This window comes from Cygnus olor, chromosome 10 (genome assembly GCF_009769625.2).
Source record: "Cygnus olor isolate bCygOlo1 chromosome 10, bCygOlo1.pri.v2, whole genome shotgun sequence".
In the NCBI taxonomy this organism is placed as follows: Eukaryota; Metazoa; Chordata; class Aves; order Anseriformes; family Anatidae; genus Cygnus; species Cygnus olor.
The window spans coordinates 14,101,748-14,123,896 of NC_049178.1; the positions used below are offsets into that span (position 1 = coordinate 14,101,748).

Genomic DNA, 22,149 nt, shown 5'->3' on the forward strand with positions numbered 1-22,149 from the left:
CCTTGGTCTTACCTTACATGCTATGAGCCTGAAGTACAGACAGGCTGATGCAAGCTTCACTGAAATGACAGCTTTCTGAGCATTACTGCACCACTGAGAAAAGACATTTACATCCTCTTCCTCTTTCTTAAAACTTTTAATTTTACAATTGCATCTAAATGATGATTTTTCCAATTATTTAGACTAGTATGATGTGGCTAACTATGGAGCAAGAAACCCACTCCAACAAAAACATATCCGTCAGGGGACAAAGTTGCACATGTATCAATTAGCTTGGGATTTAGGAAATAGAACTTAATTTTAGCATGTGTATCTTTACTATTACTGAAAAGACTGGAAAGACTACGTGTGCACATATAAATTGCGTGGCTGAGGGGGAACCTCATCGCAGTCTACAACTTCCTCACGAGAGGGAGTGGAGAGGCAGATGACCTATTCTCCTTTCTCACCAATGACAGGACCCGTGGGAATGGTGTCAAGCTGAGGCACGGGAAGTTTAGGCTGGACATCAGGAAGAGGTTCTTCACCGAGAGGGCAGTTGCACACTGGAACAGGCTCCCCAGTGAAGTAGTCACTGCACCAAGCCTGTCTGAATTTAAGAAGAGATTGGACTGTGCACTTAGTCACATGGTCTAAACTTTTGGGCAGACCTGTGCGGTGCCAAGAGTTGGACTTGATGATCCTTATGGGTCCCTTCCAACTCGGGATATTCTATGATTCTATGAAATTGTATATCCATGTTATTATTAACGTGCATTTGGTTTATCCACTCATAAAACTCTGGTTCTTACTCACAGAAAAAATGATTCAGGTTTCACTAGCTTTTACTGAAAAAACTCACAAAATACATTTTTGCCATTGTATGTTGTAGATTACACTATTAAGGAAGCTACCTTTTGCTGGCTTTTAAAAATCTACCTGTTAGCTTACATTTTAAACTGGTTTTGAATATTCTATATATATCTGTGACAATGCCATTGATTCATAATAGCTTTTGCTACTTTTGAGAAAACCAGTAGGCCTTCAAAATATATATGTATAATTTTATTTATTTTTAAGTAGGCTAACAACTGACAGTTTTACCAATAAACTGCACCATGGGTAGTTTATTCTCAGTCTTCAAGATCACCAAAAGTCATTCTGGTTCTCTGTTAGACTCTCACTTGTGTGAGTGAGTGCAGATGCTGTCTGTAATGACCAGGTGAACAAAAATCAGTTGAATGCCTTCATCTCATTTTTCAAACCTAGAACATTATGTCCCATTTCATTTTTATGAGCCCTATTTCCAACATTTTCCACACAGGTCCTGGGTACAAAAAAAGGTATTTTTCTTGGTGTTTTATCATAGCTCTCTCTAAGCCATCCACAGAATTCATCAGCTGAATTGTCATCAGAGCCGTTGAGCTCTATGATAGTCATATTGATTGGTATCTCCCAAAGGCATATTGTAATCGTTTTATCACTGATAGGGTTATAGGCAGACACACACTTTGACATTCCCCTTAGATATGATAAATGCAATCCTCATTTTCTCAGATCTTGTGCAATTCACCACATATCCATCTATCACCATAGAATGACCCTTTCTATTCCTCCGAAGTTATAAAGCCCAGATATTTATATCTTGCTAATTCATACATATGCCATACATTCCATAGTCCTATTTTTTTTATTTGTTTGTGATGCTTCAGCTCATTATTTCCTCAAAAAGATACCAGCTGATGTATTCCTTTTGAATGATTTTGTACAGCATCACTCTGAACAAAACTACTGTACTAACGAACAGTTACGAGGAGCGGCTGAGGGAGCTGGGCTTGTTCAGCCTGGAGAAGAGGAGGCTCAGGGGCGACCTTATCGCTCTCTACAGTTACCTTAAAGGAGGCTGTAGTGAGGTGGGGATTGGTCTGTTCTCCCACGTGCCTGGTGACAGGACGAGGGGGAATGGGCGAAAGTTGCGACAGGGGAGTTTTAGGTTGGATGTTAGGAAGTACTTCTTTACCGAAAGGGTTATTAAGCATTGGAACGGGCTGCCCAGGGAGGTGGTGGAGTCACCATCCCTGGAGGTCTTTAAAAGACGTTTAGATGTAGAGATTAGCGATATGGTTTAGTGGAGTGCTTAGTGTTAGGTCGGAGGTTGGACTCGATGATCTTGAGGTCTCTTCCAACCTAGAAATCTGTGTCTGTGTCTGTGTCTGTGTTAACAGCAGCAATAGATAAGCATGTAATCAGCATAATCTTTAAATAGTGTTCATAAAACAATTCCAATAGTTCTTTGACTAAATACATGTTGTGCATCTGTAAATATTACATCCAGTAACAGCACTTCATATAGCTAGTTTTGTGAGAAAACTGACCCAAAGAAACTTAACTCTCTTTAAGAGGAAAAAAAATAATCCATGCCAGTATAGAAAGATTACATTTCCGTATTAAAATTGCAGTCAGGTTTGCAGTTAAACTAATATAAATTATTTTTAAATACCAGGCAAGTGCACATGCAATTAGATGCAAGTTTATATAAATTTGAATGGGTAATTCAGTGGTATTAAAAAAAGAAATGTAAAATAACCTAAGGACACATTTCTCTTTAAGAATTCACAATCTTGCAAGCCTACTGTCAAATGTGCGCATTCTTGTTGCAGTTACCAATATTAGCAGTACTGAGGAGCTACAGATTTTTGTATGCATTAGCAGGAATGATGCCTTAATACAGGAGAAAACTAGGCCAAACCAGAAAGTTTTATTATTAAAAAGAAAAAAAAAAAAGTGACTGTGAATCATCTCATTACTGAAAGATCTGTAATGATTAAAAAAAAAAAAAAAAGTTAAGTATTACAATATTTGTAAGTATTACAAGTCTATTACACCTTGGACCAATGTATTTTAAAATTTGACCCATAATAATTATCCACAAAGACTTAAACTTCATCAATTAACTTAATCAATTACTACTACTTTTTATATATATTTGAGAGCTATAAAATAGTTCATAAAGATATAAATATTTATATATTTAAAGTAATTTATAGTTTACCTTCAGTGTTCTTATAGGAAAAAGTACTGTCAAAACAGCAGACAGTACTTTAAATATTTAAAAAAAAAAATCTGTCAAGTCAGGACCAAAAAACATGTTTAGATAAATATTAAGTGGTCACTGCAGATAAAATCAAGGATGAATGAAACACTCACTTTTCAGATTTTACACAGATAAGAGTTAAATGGTGTGGTATTGTAAAAAGAAATATTTGGGCAAATGGAATTTCCATCAAAGCTTAATAACCAAATTCAAGTGAACACAAATTGAAGTGTTCCGTACTTTCTGTGGACCTTATAATGTTTAATTCAATTACCCTAAATGGAGCGTTACTGCTGATTACTGTCTCTCGGGCTGGATAAGACAATTTGACAGTTACTATACTTTGAAATTTTACTCTACTAAAAGCATTTAAAAGACTAGATGTATCATAACTTAAAGGGCTACAAAAACTTTTCCCTTTGTTTGATGTTGGGAAAAACTCTCATCAACATTTACTAAGCACTATGCTTAGTGTTTCTTTTGGTAATAATACCCTTAAAATGAAGAAATACTAATCAGTCGCTACAAGAGTACAGCAGTCAGGCTGTAAAAAGCCTCAGCATATAAACTTCAAAGAGCAGCCTGCACAAATTCAGTGCCATAATATTGCTCTCATATGAGAACTTCAAAAAGGTTTGTGTTGAGATTATGGCAAGATTTTTTGGCCTACACTGTACAAAACTCCCAGCTGCACTATTCTGGAAAAATATAATAAAATCACCACAGAAGTTCACACATTTCAAACACTAAGAAAGTGCTCAACATGAAGATTTTAAAGATACAACTCAAAGCATTTCAGTTTTGTTTTCAGATAAGGTAACCACAAGCCTCCTTTGGATATTAACTTCCCATGTAATCCAAGTCATTCTGTCTAGTACCAGAGTTTATTTCTGTTTTTTAAATCACAAACCTTTTAATTATTAAATGTAGCTTACATTTGCATCTCTGGAAATAGTTGAACCCCTATTCCTCCAGCATTTTACTTTGCTCTGTTAGTGGGGTGTGAGTGGCTGCCCAGGATGTGGATAAGCGGGGAGTGGGGGGAGAACTCTCTCCACATTTCATTCAGATAATAGAAATCTGCGAGCTGCTCAGTGTGACAGATGAGCTGGGTGAGCTAAAGCAACTTGTTCCGCTTGTCAGCCTCCAAGAGCCTACAGCAGTGAGATACAATTGTGATGACACCATGATCGCAGAACTGGGTCAAACATACGGTCACTTTAAAACAGAATGTCAAACGTTCTTTCTACTTGAGAAATTTGATTCAGTGACACTAAAAGCTGTTAGAAACCATTAGCTTTATATCTAGGTCCAAAATGAAACTGTTACTTTGACAGTATTTGAAGAAGCCTCTTGTGAGCCCTATGTTGCCATTAAAGTCTGTAGGAATCACAAACTGTCAAACAACGTCACTATTGCCCATAGGGACTGAGTACTTTACGGCCTGAACACTTTCCTGTGTTGCATCAGGAGATTTGTGCCTTTGGAGTAATATTTTCATTATGACTTAGTGGATTAAATGGATTAAAATCCTCACTGAATTTTAAAGAAGATTATGCAGAGATATATAAAAAAAAAAATCCAGAAGTAAAATATAAAAAGTATCTTAACCCATGCCTAGACCTACTATTTTGTTCAAGTCATCTCACACAGAACAGAATAGATATTTGTTTTGTTTTATTTAGTTCAGTGGAATAGAAGATTATCTAATTAAACAATAGTAGACATTTAAAGAGAACTGACAAGTAGTACTTAATCTATTAAAATTGCTTCCCTAAATATTTTAACTTAAATTTGCGTTATGTTGTGATGATGAAATATTTACTCCATGCAATACTACTAGCATGTACAGTTCAAAATATGGAGATCATGCCACATGGTACACACTTGGAAAAGTAAATGTTAAGATGAAGATAGTTCTGGATATTATCTTCCATGTGATCATCAGAATCTCTAAGAATTCACATACAAACTGTTTTCTTTAACTGAAACACCTACATATTGTGACCTTTGTCCAAAACCACTAAACTGTAGAAGGGAACAGCAGGAGTCTGAGACAACAGAAGTAATTTCCTTCTTGATATTTCACAAATTTGTGTTGGCAGCCTAAGTCAAGCTCAAGTGATGGATTCTGGTCAAGCTCAAATTCCCAGCCTAATAAGTCTACAGCTGAATTCATAGTTGTTTAAATATACTATATTCGAAACATTTATATATATTTTGGATTATCATGTAGATACTTTTGGTTTGTTTACATTACATAATTGCCCTGCAGCATAAAAAATTTTCAGGAAAAATATTTTCAAGAAAAACTTCTCATAAAGCTATTCAGTTAAGATGATTCATATTTCTGTGTAGTTAAAAACTTACATAATTCTTAAAAATAATTGTTGTTTACTTGCTTTGATTTTTAAATATGTCTTTGATCTCGTTCATTAATATTCATTAGTCTTCTGATGTTGGACTAATGAGAATCTTATGCATTTATGAGAAGCTATTTAAACAAAGCTATCAGATATATTTTCTTCTGATTTACATTTTTCATCAATGCTGACAATACTTAATTCTTTGTATTCTCCAGCCTTTTCTTCAAGCTTCCTGAAATCATGGTCTACATACTTCAAAACAAAGTGGAGCTCAAGAAATGTGTAAGTATTTCAGTCAATTATAAGCATGGAATCCTAAATGGATAACAGCATAAACACATAATACATATGGACAGAATGAATAATGCTCATACTCAGCATCTAATTTACTTCCATGTTTTACATGTATTATTTATGTTTATGATAGAACATCTCTGAAGCAAAAAAAAAAAAAAAAAAAGAAAAACATTGCCATGACTTTTCAGCTCTAAGAATTTGCATGAAAGTGGGCACAAAACCAGCAGAAAAGTACTGTTGCCAGAACACAATACCAGCCACTGATATTCAGCATCATGGGTGCGCACACAATAACATGCACAAACAGTAACTTGTATTCTTTGCAGTAAAAAAAAAAAAAAAAAGTGTTTTCCCATTTAGTTTCCCCTGTTAGCACTGCATATCCACCCGAAGTTGCAAGCAGAAGTGCCCCAGCATATGCTGTACAACCGACCTGTAGTACATACACTGCCTGTTAGAAGTACCCAGGGAAACTAATACAAGTTTACAGGCTGCGGCAATCAGCCACAACATGCCAACAAATAGTTCCAGGTTAAACATCCACTGCTCATTAAACGTACTTCTACGTTGTTAGAGTTTTGCCAATTATTTCCCAATCAAATGCTGATTTACACTAGAAGTAACTTCAGCAAAGCAGTCCTATCCTACTACATCTAATATGTATGCAAAGATAAATAACATATGCAATAACTTCCACAGAAATATTACTACTTCAGAAGTAAGCATCTATGAAGTCAGCTCCACTGACTCTTATTTCTCTGAGGAACTGAAAAGCTCTTTTGCTGAAATCTCATTGTGGTTAAAGCATACAAATGACCTGGCATAAACCACAGTGCTAATCAAGCAATGCTACACATTCACATTTGCTTCACTGGCATCTGGATTTATCTTCTAGTAAGACCAGTTGATTACTGTGTCTGCCACTATTCTTACATGCTGGGTTCACTGCTATTTCCAACTTAAATCTTAAAGATCAATTACAACATATCAAACTTTTTTTTTTTAATTTTTAGATAAAGCAACACCAATTTGAAACCATATACTAGAAATTTTCATATGCAGAGAAAGCAGTTGCTCTAGTGTCAGTATCAAATATCAAAAAAAAAAAAATCAAAGGTCTAAGTATCCATAATTACAGAACTTCTAGTATGTCTCACAGGATGCTCAGAGCCTGATAGCATTGGAATCCACCACCAAACCCAAATATTTCAATGGAGTTGTTTTATGTATATCAAAGTTTGAAAATTTTTCACTAATAATGTTTGATTATCTATAAAGCTATAGATGTTAATATGAATTGAGTTCTACATTACAGTAGAACTCTGAAAAAGATAATGAAGTAAGTATTCAATTTCAGAGGCTCTAAGAGTTATTCACGGTATTTCTATAAACAAGATGCTGTGGATTAGCATCCATTTCTAATCCTATGTGCGACATCAGGCCTTATATATCATCCTCATTGAAGGTATTATTAATCTCCTTCCAAAGAAAAATATTTTCTCACTCTACCTTTTCTCAATTTCTGTTCCTTTTCTTTCACTTGAATTAGCACAAGACTCAGTTGAGACTCATACCCAGTCCTTAATTCTGATACTTAAACTTACTGCTCAGAGGTGCACCATTACAGCATGCATCATATAGAGATTTTATCCTAGCTAATCAAGCCTTTAAAAATAAGTCACATATCAGAATTAATGCAACATAAAATGTGCTAATGTCACAATACGAGAACAGAAGTGGTTTTCTGATACCTAGGAGAATGAGTAACAGGACAGAATTTCATTCAAATAGAAGTTGTCCTCAGTAGTCATATATACAAAATAGCTTTTTGTGGTTTATGTGTAAACGTGTATTCTAAGTTGTACTTCAAATATCTGAGAAGTTTCCAGGTTGTTTTTGTTTGTTTGACTTATAAGTTTTCTTAAATCACACTGTCAGTTACAGCTTCAGATGCAGCACTGGGAAGGTATAAACATTAGAGCTTTTTAATGGACTAGGATTCAAACAACAAAATCAGGGAAAAGCTGACACAGAAATCTCTCTCACTGAAGACACTTAGGTTAAAAAAAAAAAAAAAAAGATAGTGAGACAGTGCCTGCTACTAGCAGTAATGAATCAGTGAGGGAAAGTTTACAGATTAGACTAGTAAAAAGCAGGCAAGAAATTTGAGAACCTCCAAACAGGAGCAGCATCTTGGCAAAGCTCCCACAAGCAAAAGCACTGCCAGGCTAGGCCTCCCCTTCTGTGTCTCTAAAAGCACATGTACGTAGCAGTCTGCCATCTGAAATTAGTCAGCCCAGTACAGAAGCCAAAGCAGCACCTGGCCAATTACCCAAACCACCAAAGCATCTTTATTTATTCATAACTTAAATATATCTATATCTATATATCTGTGCAACAATTAATCTGTTGCTACTAATACCCAAGCTTGGTTACATCCACATGAGCTGTAAGCTGAGCAACTGCAGATTAAACACATGCTGAACTGATCTTTGGGAAGGTAAACTAGCCCTCTACTGTTTACTACTTGAAGACCTGCAACTTCCAAGATGACATTTCTGTTCCTTTACCCATAAAAAGAGACTCAGAACAGTTTTCTAAACATTCATATAATTGGAAAATATGTCCATCCTTACCACAAAATGCGCACAAGAACACAGCATTCGCTTAAGTTTTGCTATTATGTTCATTCTATAAGCAAGTTCTGCCTTATTTTATCTCCCAAAGTCAGAAAAGAAAATGTCAGAATAATTTTCACAGAGAAAATTTTGATTTGGTTAAACAGCTCAAGACTTTCAAAGTGAATGTGAAGTTTGACACAGATGCTCATGTTTGGGTGCAAAATCATTATCACCATTTCATAAAATTTTGTCTTTCTATGAGTTATTGTTAAGAAAGTCACCAAAAATATTTCTACATTCCACATTTCTACCATTCTACAGTCAAAAAAACATTGTAGGAGAATTTACATTACAGAGGACAAAATTTAGGCACCTTACAAATACATTTTCTTTCTCCTCTAAATATCATATATATATGATATAAATATATATCATATAAATAGAAATACATATTTAATAGAGGCCCACTTCCTTACTGATTTTTATTGGTTCTGTGACTGAAAACTGCAATTAGTTATGCATTGCTGACTCATATATGAATCCTTTTGTCATTATATTATTCAACATGACCGTTAATAAGCAGGACATACAAAGTCTAAGGAACTGCACCATCACCCTGTTTTATTAAACCATTTGTAGCAAGAGACAGTTAAATATTGTATATCCTATAAATATATTAGTCCAGCAAGGAAAATACTAGTTTGTCACATGAAATAAGCCAAGAAAGCAAAACCAAATAGAAATACAGTTTAATTAATGCAAACAGCATTTAACTTTTAAGTTTAAAATATGATAAAATAAATGCATGACAAATAGTTTTATTTTTAAATGGACCTCACTTACAAGTGAGCTTTGCTGGAGATATAAAACTGACAGAAAAAACGAAACAAAGGAAAACAATTTTCATTAGTTCAAATGAAACTAACACGGGTTACCAGCATTAAAAAACTTCTTTAAATTCCAAAATGAATCTCTTGTCCTGACCTTTATAGAGCTCAAGATGCATACGTACACAGAATAAACAAAATAATTTGAAAGCAAATTCACTGAGTGCACCTGACCTTTGAAACAGCACAGATAATTTTAGTCCGATTTGCACAATGGTAGTCTGTTTTTATGTAGCAACACAGATATGACAAAACTACTTAAGGAAAAAAGACAACATTTTACCAAAATAAAAATATCTTTCAATATTTTTGGAGATAGACAAAAGTCCTAGGAATCTCAGGTTTAGGAAAGATTCCTCTGCACTTCCCTTAGTGTCCAGCTAAAGACAATTCAGCTCTAGAGAGAAAAGCCCATTCTGTCAGTTATGTTGACAAACTGACAAGTAATTCACATGTAAAAGAAAAAAATTAAGTTATACAATCACATAAAAAATGGTTTTGAAAGGAGTGACCATTAGTTTTCTCCTTGCTCATCTAGTATACAGTAGGCTATTTAAAGCATCTCTGGCTGATTAGCTTCGATTTTCAGAGCTGAGGAGCAAAATGAAGACCCGCAGCATAAATAATCTGGCAAGCAGTGCTGACAAGTAAAAAAAAGCTCTGGTTACAAAGACCAGATGTTCTCAAAACTAAGCACAAATTAGCTTTAGCTAGAACTAGTTGACAATACCTTCCTTTTGTGAAGGACAGATGTCACAAGAGTTAAAATGACTAACTTAGCATCACTTGGGAAAAAAAAAAAAGCACTACAATTTATTTAAACCCCAAACCAGTTTAAACCCCAAACCAGTTTACTGCAAGTTAGTTGTATTACTTCTGCCTGATGAAATCCAAATTATCATGGAGGGCTTAATAGCCCTCCTTAGATTCAGAATGTCGCTAGCTCCATCAGCTTCATCATTCCACACTGATGGTGACAACAGGGTTCTGCCTCCGCTGGAAAACAGTTTTGTTTGTTTTTTTTACAATACCTATGGGAAAACTGACTGAAGAAATCCCAGCCTTGATCTGATTAGTGTTATAGTAGTTAAAATTCTTCCCTCCACCCTCCAATTACAGCTTTCAAGATTTTTCCTAACATACTTAAAAATAAATATGGACAATCACATATATGTCATTGTTTTCAATAGGAAGCAACATTGACAGTAATATCTGTTAAGCTATAACACCTGTCTTAAGGAAGAAAAAAAAAGATAGGCATATAGGGAAAAATAATTCAGAAAGTATATCCAAGAAAAACTGTTGATTCACTAACAGTTTAGGCCATGGATCTCTCCATGTTCTATTTAACTAGTTAAGTTCACAATGCAAAAATTGTAAGGCATATTGGTAATAAACATTAATAAAATATTTTTATTCTGAACTTCAATATTTGCAAATATCAGTGCTTAGTCATTCTTATAGCAAGCATAAAGCAGCAACAACCTTAGTTGTTGGCTAGTGCATAACCACTGTGAGTAGATTGCTTTTTCAGGTCAATATGCACTCTTCTAGTACATGGACAAACAACTGAAGGCTGAGATCTTACCACACCACAAATTTTCTGGTAAACACTTTTACCAAACAAATAGGAATGTTGATGGTGCCTTTTCTCCTCCATTTTAAAGATGTGTTATTCTGAACCTTTCAGGATTGAAAACATTGATGGGATCAGAACTGCAAAGGGCAGGGAAATGTTACACTGTCCCATATCAGCGGGAAGTGTAAGCCAATGCATAGTAAAGCAAGATAACTGTTAATCCTTTACAACATAACCAGATCTTAGTTTGATGCTAGTATTGAATAAATCCAGTTTTGATGCAGTACCCATATGGTGGTAAGTCTCTACAAGTATCTACAAAGAAATCACAGCATTTCAGTTTATCTCCAAAATGGTCTGCAAGCATTGTATCTGTCATTAAGAGGTAAGAAGCTGCCACCTCTCAACAAAGCAGACCATTATTAGATTGAATTAGTATCTAGTCCACTTTGAATCACAGTTATTATATGAACCTGCTGAACTTACGGATATGTACAGATATGGTTAGAGCTAAAAGGCTGTTTAGAAGTTGTTCCTTACCACCTCAGCTGGAACAATGCCTGAGCAAAGCAGAACTTTGTACTACTGCAGTGGAAATCTGATTCAGAGGTTAAGAAGCGCTCATGGTTATCTCATGTTTCCAAGAACAATTTTCTGAGTTGCAAGGCTATCAATTCTTCCACCTAAAGCAAATCCCACTTCTCTCTCCAGTTCTTGTAAAAGCTCATGTGAGCAACTGTCTATAGGCTGTACAATAAATTCAAACAATGAACTTTTCAGGATTATCAAGGATGAAAACAACCCTTTTCTGTATAGTCAACTTGCTCGGGTGACTCTACTGCTGTGATTCACATAATCCCAGAAAAAGCTGTAACAGGATAACACATCGGAAAGGGAACCAGCAGCTGAAATGGAGTTACTTGATCTGGAATTCCCTGAGATGGTTATCCTATTAAAAAAAAAAAAAAAAAGAAAAAAAGAGGAATGAAACTTATATTATTAATTCCTAATATTTGTAGTGGCTGAATCGTATCAGATAGGCACTGTCCTAAAAACAAACAAATAACAACAAAAGAAAAACAGTGCTTAAACTGTCAGTTAGTAGGCAGTTCAGACACTGGCTTTTTATTCACTTCTCATTTAAATGATTACAAGTATCTCTAGATCCTTGTATCCAGACTCAAAACACTAGCTCAGTATTTCTGTGGCTACGTACTAAGAAATCAACCTTACGAATACAGATGTAGTTCACTCCCACTATCAAGCTATTTTTCTCACCCTTGACTTCAAACGTTTCCACAGTGGTTTCTGCATGGTCTCAACCCACAGCTTTGAAACCACCAGTCACTTCAGTTGCCTGCATGGCTCTTCCCTTCCAGATGTTATTAAAATAACTGCAACACATTTGGTCTGGCAATTGTTAAGCATGCATGTGTTTTTGACCTCTGCTGTTTACAGGAAAAGGAGACAATGTCATCTGGTCACCATTAGAACCAAAGTATCCAAGTTTCCATCATATGCTTTAAAACAGTATAGTACAAAAATATTTCTGAATTAGAAGCTCTCCAATACATGTTCTCTTAAAACATTGGAAAATTATTGGCAGTTGCATCACACAGTCTCAATATACACAACTGAAAACTAGTTAAAATATGGGTCTCATAATAAACAGAAAACATTCAAGGATTAATACAGGGTGCTTTTATCTTTTCTAATGCTGTCTTCACATTCATATTTTCAATGTACTGACAAAGAATGCCTACATACATGCTAAGTGCATCTCAAAAAGAAACATTACACTAGAAAAATACAGGAAAAACAGCTGCCAAATTCACAGAATAAAACCTCTTTCTACTTTAATATTTTATTTTCCAATTTTAAAACACCTGTCTACATCTTTCGGCATACAAGTACTTTAAAAATATTTGTTTTCCTAAGAAAGCTCTTTCCCTTTATTTGACTACTCACATAAAAATATCTATACTAAAATGCACTACTTAGTCTAATGTTAGAGTACAGTGACTTCTATCTTGACTTCGGAAGAGAAAACACAGGAAGATTATTTGCACTGTGCTGCATGAACATTCAACCACAGTTATATGTTTCCTGTTTTAAATCCAGCATCTGGTATCCTCTTACGTAACAACTGAAAAGACTAATCTTGACTTTTGTTACATAGGTACAAACCAGTAACTACCTCCCATCACACAACTAACAATTTAATTGCAACAATCCAATTGCCAAAAAAACTCCTCCTTTCCAAAATCAGTACTTAGCAGGACAACTTACAACACATTTATATTTGTTATATAAATACTAGTTAATATTTAATATATAATACAGTTAATATTTATTATAATACTTGATAGGCTTGTTATATTTATTAGTTTTATTATAAATATAGTTTTTAATAACCAAATGGCTACTCTTACACAAATCTTTAATGATAACTGAACCAAAAATATTAGTCAATGATCAGCATGCAACAACACTCAAAAAAAAAGCAATTAGTTCACAAAATAACATCACTGTAGTTTCAGGATAAATTAAGTAGCTCTTCTATGAAAGCTCGCATAGCAACAGAGGCTGAAGTCCAGGGTCATAACATTTTCTAGTGAAATAATGTGTAGGCTATTAGCTCTTCATTGATTTGAGATGTGCTCATCTGTATTTTGATTTCTCCATAAACACATGCACCTAATCACGTTTCAAACACACGTACACATTTTCCTCAGCAAAGCACCTGCCTAAACAAAAATGATGGAACAGATTTATAAAACTTACATATAGGCAAGCTCCCTTCTGTCCTCTCCCCCTCCCCCTATTTCCTTCCAAAATTGAATGTTGTAAAGTCAAACTTGACCTGAAAACTTCTCTGTAATGAATAAAATTCTGCTATTCTGAAACAGTACTCATCAGAACCATATAATTCTTAAATATTTAATAACAAAACATACACTAAAAAGATACTGAAAGCCTGAAATCATTAGGATATGTCCTAGCACAAGAAATAAAAAGGAGACATACATTTCTCTGCAAGTGTAATTTCAAAGTCCTTTCACATCGGGATCTAAAGACTGTCAGCTTGGTTGCTCTGCTACTGTATCTTAAATAAGCATGTAATGAAGCTACTGGTTTTGATTCATTGAGATGCCAAAGATCATGGGTAAAGTATATAAAATTAATGAATGTTTTTGAAAGTGGAATATCAAGAAGGTGGTAAGAATCAGGTACGGCATCAAAAAGAACAAAATACTGACAGAAAGAAACCACAGAAAATCCAGCACCACTTCATTTTAGTGACCATTCAGAACAATAATAAAGTATGAATGCCATTTCAAACTCATTTGCACATCCAAACAGACTATGCAACATTTTACATACCATCAGTTCAGGGAATCACTATACTGTTATTAACAGAACACTGATTTCCAGTCTTAATACAACCTGAATGCAAATTTGAGTCTTGTATATTACCTACTGCTTTCTAACATGCCTTCATTATCTCTTAGTTTTCAGCTAAGACTTGCACACAAATCCACCAGAACAGTTTAGAAGGTGCTTAATTTTCAGTATTTGCATAATTCCACTGAAGTGAACAGGACAAATAATATGCATACTTAGTGGCAAATGTCAGCACTATGCCAACTTTAAGCCTTACTCTTCAACATTTCAGAAACAATTTTGAAAACTAATTAAATGACATATGTAAACTATTCTAACAAGTCAGTGTGCAATGACTGCCTAACAACAGGATACATTCCGAGGCCAATATCTATCAGATTTTTAGAAACTTAAAACCTTGCCAAATTTGAGCAAATGCTAATGCTAAAAAAAAAAAATATTTATCTTCAGAAGAATTCATTTAAATGCTTTTGACTATTGACGCATTAAGCCACAGTATTATTTTGATGAAGTAACAGCATTAGAGTGCCAATACAGAAAATCTGTACTTTGGTGCATCTATAAACAAGAAGCTCATAAATATAGTTCCTGAGTTAGCTGCATTAAACTGCAAGTCTGATGAGCTATACTGGGAATATTAGGTAGTGTTCTGAAAATTGATGGGAGAGAAACGCATGTTCTGATTAAAATCAAAAGGTTTATTTATACCTTGCAATTAGAACATTTTCTTTAATTTTGCCCACAAGGTTATAAACAGCTCTTTCACCTAATTGTTGGTTGGGGTTTTTTTAATAACTTTTCAAGCTTCCTACTTGAATAACCATACCACTTCTAAAAAACAGAACACCTTTAAAAGCATTACACCATTTTGAAATTTTCTATGATGCTTTTGCAAGTTTGAGAATGAAGGTTCATTTTTGAAGGTGCTGGAATGAAACATGAAATCACCCAAACCTCTCTACCATCCAAGGATACTCTTGTTTCTCACCAGCATAAAGGAATAACACTGCTCATCTAATAAGAAATACAATATACAGCATACCTGTTTTTTAACATAGGAAAACCAGATAGTAGCTGTAAGATCTGGGAAGAAGTAGGATAGGAAAGGTCCAGTATCAACAGCTGACTTTATGAAGGTGTTAACTGTTTTGTCTGTTCATCATGAAAGCTTGCTTTTTTGAACTCTATTTGGTCATGACACCACTCTGTACATAAGAAAGAAGATAGGAAGGAAAAAAAAATTTACTGCAGTAAATAAGAGTCTGGTTAACAAAGCATTTCTTTAGAAATGTCAGTAGCATCCTGCCCATCATTATAAAAATGTGATTATCACAAGATGAGCCTCTAGAATGGCAGTTTTCCTGTATTTGAATAATTCCTATGCTGATCAAGCTCCTCTTCAGCACCACCTCAAGTTCATCTTTAACTACACTAAGAATCAAGGATTACTCCTTAACGTTTCATTTGCCGATCAAAGCAAATTCTCTGAGGATAGATAAATTGTGTTAAAAAGTAACTAACAATTAAATTAGTGTCCCACTCCTCGAAATGCAGCACACATCTCCACTTTTGGTGGAGTAGCATAATAGTAATACACAATCAGTGTAGGTAAAATTGAATGTCTGTTTTACCAGAACCATCTGCAGGAACCTACCTATACACTACGTTCTTTCTGAAGGTAACCTCAGCCCTCCTGGTTTGATACACCTCCCTGAAGGTTTACATTTTACTGAGCATGGATTTGGGGTCCTTTTATAACATTGGATTAATTTTCATAATTCAAGCACTTGTAGAAGAGCCCTCTTTTTAGCAGAAACTCTCCAAACTGTTCTTTGTAGGCGTACAGTCAACATCATCTGTTGTCAAGAAATTTAAGATGAATGCACCCCACCCCACCCCCCTCAATTAATGATTTCTGGAAAAACTCTTTCAGCAGCTGAGTCATTAATTTATTGGCTTCTGAGACAGCAAGCAAACTGCTATTACTCACCAGTAGGACCACACCTGGAAAGTCATAAACAGGACTAGATCCAACTTACAGAGACAACCAGTCAAAAGCATGGGAATCAAGTTCAACTAACGCAACTTTCATTTTTACTACTAAAACTTCTAAACGTTGAACTTTATGAAGCTGCTTCTTAAATATCCCAATTTTATCTTTATTTTGTGTGTTCTACTCTGTAAAGAGGTAACTGCCTCACTGTAGAAAATTACGAACATTCAGAATTGAAAGACATTAAATTCTGATAATACGTATTTATGAAGGATGTTCGGAATTACACTGGAGTTTTAGAGACAAGCATATTTCCCTCATGTAACCTGTACCACCCAAAGAAACTCAGTAAGCTTATTAACACCAAATAAATCAAACCCAGATTTGGTTGGGCCCTTTGGTGGGTTGTGGTTTTGTTGTTGTTGTTTTTTTAAGAAATCTCATTAAATATTAATTTTAATGTTGCACTCAGAAAAAAACAGGCATTATAAAATACAAGGATGCACAAACAACACATTGCACCAAACAAATTTAACACTTATTTGATAGACTAGTGATGTAATGGAAAAAGACAAGAATGAACATAATTTGTTAAGACTTTCTTTAAAGCATCCATCTTCTTCTAGAGCTTATGGAAATAACAAAACAACAAAAATATTCAGCCCTGTAAGAATAATTGAAACATAAGTGCAGAGAATCCATAGTAAGGCAAACAAGACATTTAAGCTACTATTAAAAAAAGAGAAAATATGGATAATACAGGGCAATGCAAGTTCCACACAATAGTAATTAATCATAATGCATAAAATAAAAACATTGCTTAAATAGCACCAAATTCTTTGCGAATAATAAGCTTGCGTTTCAGAATAATTGTAATACTAGAGTTTGAGCGGTAGAAGTCAACAACAGTTTTGTTTCAGACTTAAGAGATCAATATCTGGGCCAGTGAATAGTAAACATTACTGATTTGTTTAAAGCTGTTTATATACACCCATTCTATACACAAATCAGATGACAAAGTTGAAGAGTGGCATTATTTTTTACTTTATAAGAAAGTCAAAATTACAAACATGTAGAATTATATGAATAAATGTAATTAACATAAATGAAGCTGCAGTCACACCAGAGAAGAATGACATTTGTAAAATTAAATAATTCTATTTACTGCACATTCACAAAAGGATTCGCGTGACAGATGACAAAATGAATATGAGAGGATTATACATTGTAACTATGAAATTGCAAATCCTATAAAGTACGTACACAGTTGTAATATGCAAGACAAGAGGATAATCCTAGTCTCACCCTGAAGTTACAAGAGTTGACCCAAACCATTGTTTCCTATATCACTCCTACATCCTCCAGTCTTCCCCAAACATAAAAATATTAACTTGGTCACTAATAGTCACATGAAACTGCAAGCATACAATTCAAAGGATATCAAACTAAAAATATTTGACTATCATTACGGCCTTAGTTTTACACACTCTTCTCACATATTTCTCAATACTATAATACCAGTTAAAATAGCATTGTTACAAACAGCATGTTTTGAAGAGATTTAATTAGAACTTGCATCAGAAGTGCTATACTTGGAAACATAACAGCTCAGGTTAAATGAAACTAAAAATATTTTTGCCCAATTGTTACTAAGTGATCTTACAAAGCGGGGGGGGGGGGGGGGGGGGGGGGGGGGGGTGGAATACGTAAACTGAAAGAAACGCAACTGAAGGTTTCATAGTAACTAGCAGAACTGACTAGTGAACTAAATTCAGCTTTTAGGAGTACTCCACACCTAGCACTCAAAGGGAAAAAGCAATGGGTGTGCAGAATTTCTTTTCAGCACATAGAATGTAACTTTTAAAGACAGGAATAGTTCTCTGCTGTCATTCAAAGATTTAAGACTACTCAGAATATCTAAAAATGCATTTGAGGGGAAATATGAAAGCAGGTTATGAAATCTAAGCACCTACTATTTTTTGGAGATAACAGACATCCTGCCCTGAGGAAAAAGGTTAAGTATTTCATGCACTTTTTCCATTAGACATTTCTATGACTCAATTTAAAATTAAGTAGCCAAGATCTTAGCACATGTTCTGGAATGTCTTATTTGAATCACCAACATCCAGTATTTGAAAATAAATTATTCTGAAACCTGCCTACAGATGACATATTGTGTGCAATTATTCTTTGAATTCAATTTTGTATTCTCCTCTTGTTAAGAATGTTATCGTTTAAGATTTTTAATACATTAAACCCCAGAAAAATAATTTAAGCCGTTTTTTAAAAGCAACTGCAAATTTCGCCTGAACGTCTCGGAGCTAACACAACAGTGCTTTTTCCTTCCTTTCTCCACCTTGATTTTACTCGTTTCTTAAGTGATTTATTAAGAACTTGCAAAATGAATCTGCACCTCCGACACGTGTCTTCCTTACCAGAACCCAACTGCCTTTGCTTTAGCCACTTTATTGTCATTTAGGCTACCCGGGTTCAGCTACAGTTCTTTATTAACTGATGTAAAAGGAGCAGACTGATCACTTGGACAAAGTGTAGGAAGCACCTAAAATTATTTGAAGCGTTATCACCCCAAACACAAAGTTAAATTCAAGGGGCTGGCCAGACTCTGTGATTCTAACATAACCAAGCTGCTGCAGTGACGGGTTTTGTTTTGCTGGGGAGCGAAGACGCATTAGATCTGCTTCAGCCCACTGAATTTCTGTCAGAAAACCGACTTCCTCTCGCGGCGGTCAAAAGCAAGCAGGGGAGGAGAGGAGAGGACGCGAGCTGCCACTGCCGGCACCCAGTGCGCGGCTCTCCCCACAGACAGTGAGGGGTGATGCCCAGGCTGTGTCCAGCACGTAGAAGCCGTGCCAAGAGCTTCCGAAGGGGCTCCCTGAGCATCCCGCCTGAGGGAAGAGGGAGGGGGTCGGGCAGCGAGGCAGCCGAGCGCTGAGGGGATGGGGACAGGGAGAGGGGAGGGCGGCAGCAGCCACCTCAGGAAGCACGAGGCCGAAGGAAAGGCTCTGCCCGCTCCACCAGCAGCAGCAGCCGCCGCCTCCTCCCCGCTGGAAGCAGCGCAAGGAAGGTGAGGGAAGGAAATCGACACAAAATGGAGACTTACGCTCCCCCTCCTACAACACATGCGCAGGACCGGCAGTGAGAGAGGGAGGCGGGCTGGGCGCTCAGCGAATGGCGGCCCGCAGGCGTAAAGGGAGGGGGGGGAGCAGTGTGCATGCGTGCTCGGTGCGCGCCGGGCTGTAACGGCCGCTGCCTGAGGAGCCCGCGGGCGCTGCAGACTTTCCCTCACCTGAGGAGAAGGGCGGTGGCCGCCACCCTCAGCCTGCCCCGGGGGCAGCCTCTAGCTGAGGAGGGGACTGGAAAAGCTGTGCCCGAAGCAGCTGGTGTAGAGAAGTCTTAAAAATTGTGTGGACACAGCTCTGAGCGCTCACGTTGCAAGCAGGGAAAAGTAGTGTCATGGTGCGTGTCTTGTGTTTGTAAGGCACCTGCTTTTGGCCAACAATGGAGACAGATTATATCACATCGAAACACTGTCGTCAACTTTCCTCTCACAGCTTCAATTACTAGTTTCTCAATAGTGAGGCAGTGGTGATGTGCCTATTGAATTCTGTTGGTACAGTTGTGGCTGCCATTGCTCCAGGGCTGTGTATCAGAGCCACAAAAGGCACTCTGCACCAAGAGGCACCCTCCAGAGTGGACCGTACGGCGCCGCAGTTGGCTTCTGCCATGAAGGAGTTCTCCCTCCACCTTTTTCCTAAAGGGAAAAAGCCTGCTTAGTAGCTTGCTTCAGTTCACTTGGATGGCTTTTTTTAGTGAAGACAAGGCCTTATAACATAAAGGAAGGTTTGCAGTGACCTTTGGTTTGTAGGAAAATTTGTTTTCAGCCTAGTATCTAAGAAAGCTCTCTTTCTTACAAAGATACCGTAACATATATGCATTGTAGACGAATGAAGATGCTGAACGTTACTGTCAAGTCACAATGCTTTAGGCAGTCAGATGTGCTGCTCTCAGGCCCAAAGCCTTGACCTTCCTACTCATTTCCTTTAGAACATAAAATAACCAATGGAAGACAAGTGGGATGTATTTGCTGGAGACAGTACTGTATTAATCAACGCTGCCACAAAGACCGATATTCCAAGTATCAGCTTCTTCTTATACTTGCGTTGAAGACATTGTCACCTACCCATAAAGGTGATACCAAGTATCCTTATTACTTAATGTAAACAGATAGTCAAGGTTCCCCTTTGATGGCACTGCCATGGAGGATGATTCAGTATCTATACGTCCAAACGGCAGAGTCCTCTGCCGGATCCCTAAAATCGCTTCATACAGAAATGACAGTATTAATTCCCCTGCTGTTACATATTTTGCTAGTCCTTCATGAACTGCACAGCAACAGCTCCCTTGCATCAACTGCCTGCAAATCTACCCCAAATACACCCCTATTATAGTGCATACACCTGTCCTCTAGGATTATGCAGCTAATAATCCACTACTGGCAGCATTTCCTGATATACCCACCCAATTCTGAGAAACTTAGTAAGTACTCATGTTGTTTACAAAAGCAAATATTGTGTATACAATTCCAGTAATTAGTACAGTTAAAATATTTTGTCATTACAGTGCTGCTTTTCAATAATTCTCAGTGATTATCTTCTGCATTGGCAGCCTGGATGGCACACAGTCGTTTCCTCCAAATTACCAGGTTATCATGAATTCTAATTTCTATGTAGTAACTTTTGACTCGGGAAATATTACTCTGTACTTTCCAGAAGTCCTAGCATGGGTTCCTAGTGTTTCTAATGACGTTACAGTTGTGCATGGATTTTATTACCTTGCACCAATTTGGAAGTTTTCCTCATGTCGTACTGATCTCACTGAACTAAGTTAATATATAATAGTACAGAAAGCAAATAGTAGTGATTCTGTTTCCCCCAAATTGACTCAATTTGTAATCAAGGAACATAAAGACAGTGAAGTCAGTCTCTTCACTTCAACAGCTTAATCTGAATCACCTCACTGCCCTTAAGTTATTTGAATTTTCTGGTCATCCCACCCTGCTTAAGTTTCTCTTGATGATATCCTTTACTGCCATTAATTGTTAAGGAGACTGTATCATTGGTAAAAGCAAACACCATCACACTTAACCTCTATGTAGATGGTTTCACTGCCATCACCAGGTGGAACTCCATTCAACTAAAAGGATAGTGTGTGGTGAGCTCATGGGCTCATCACACCCCAATGAAAATATGCTCATTTATACTTCTGTATGTGTAGCTTCTCATTTTCTACTCAGAGTCTTTTGAGGACTGCAATCGGGTAAATGTAAAAATTTAAGACTGTTTTGTTGTCCCAGGCATACACTTCTGATACTGTGGAAAAAAAAAAAAAAAAAAAAAAAACACTGTACTGAAGTATATGCTGAAAAGAATTTAAACTTCAGTAAAGCAGCACATCAGAAAATCAGATTAAACATGTCAGAAAGTTTTAAAACTAACAAAAGAAAAAAAAAAAACCTGAATATGTTCAACAATGTTGAAAACAAACTATAAATCCTAATCTCTTCAAAGAGCTCTAGTCATAATTCTCCATTTCTACCACTGCAATCTCTGTCTGTAACCAGAGATTATGTGTTACATAAATACATGCAACTGCTAAAATATGTAGAAAGCAGATGAAGAGGTGGGTTGCTGCTAAAGAAGAAGCTGTTGCTTACTAAAAAAGTAGCTTTAATATTCTGCTATTAACAGAAAAAAAACAAATGCAAAACATAAGCAAAAGTGAAGTGTGTTTCTAGATAATCTGCTTCTAACATTCAGTGGAGCATGAAATCGCCTCTTGAATAAGAACAAGTTTTATACATGCTTTATACTTATGCAGAAATGAAACTTTTTCTCCCTTTAATCCTTA

At 36.2% G+C, this 22,149-nt stretch overlaps 1 long non-coding RNA gene across 1 annotated transcript in view; it reads right to left on the bottom strand.

Annotated features, from left to right (window-relative positions):
- The window catches only part of LOC121075406, a 32,905-nt gene extending 13,526 nt beyond the window's left edge, over positions 1-19,379 (bottom strand). Inside the window, exon 1 of the long non-coding RNA XR_005822954.1 lies at positions 19,343-19,379. This is a non-coding gene — a long non-coding RNA (uncharacterized LOC121075406). The remainder of the gene's footprint in view (positions 1-19,342) is intronic.
- Between the last annotated feature and the right edge of the window lie 2,770 nt (positions 19,380-22,149).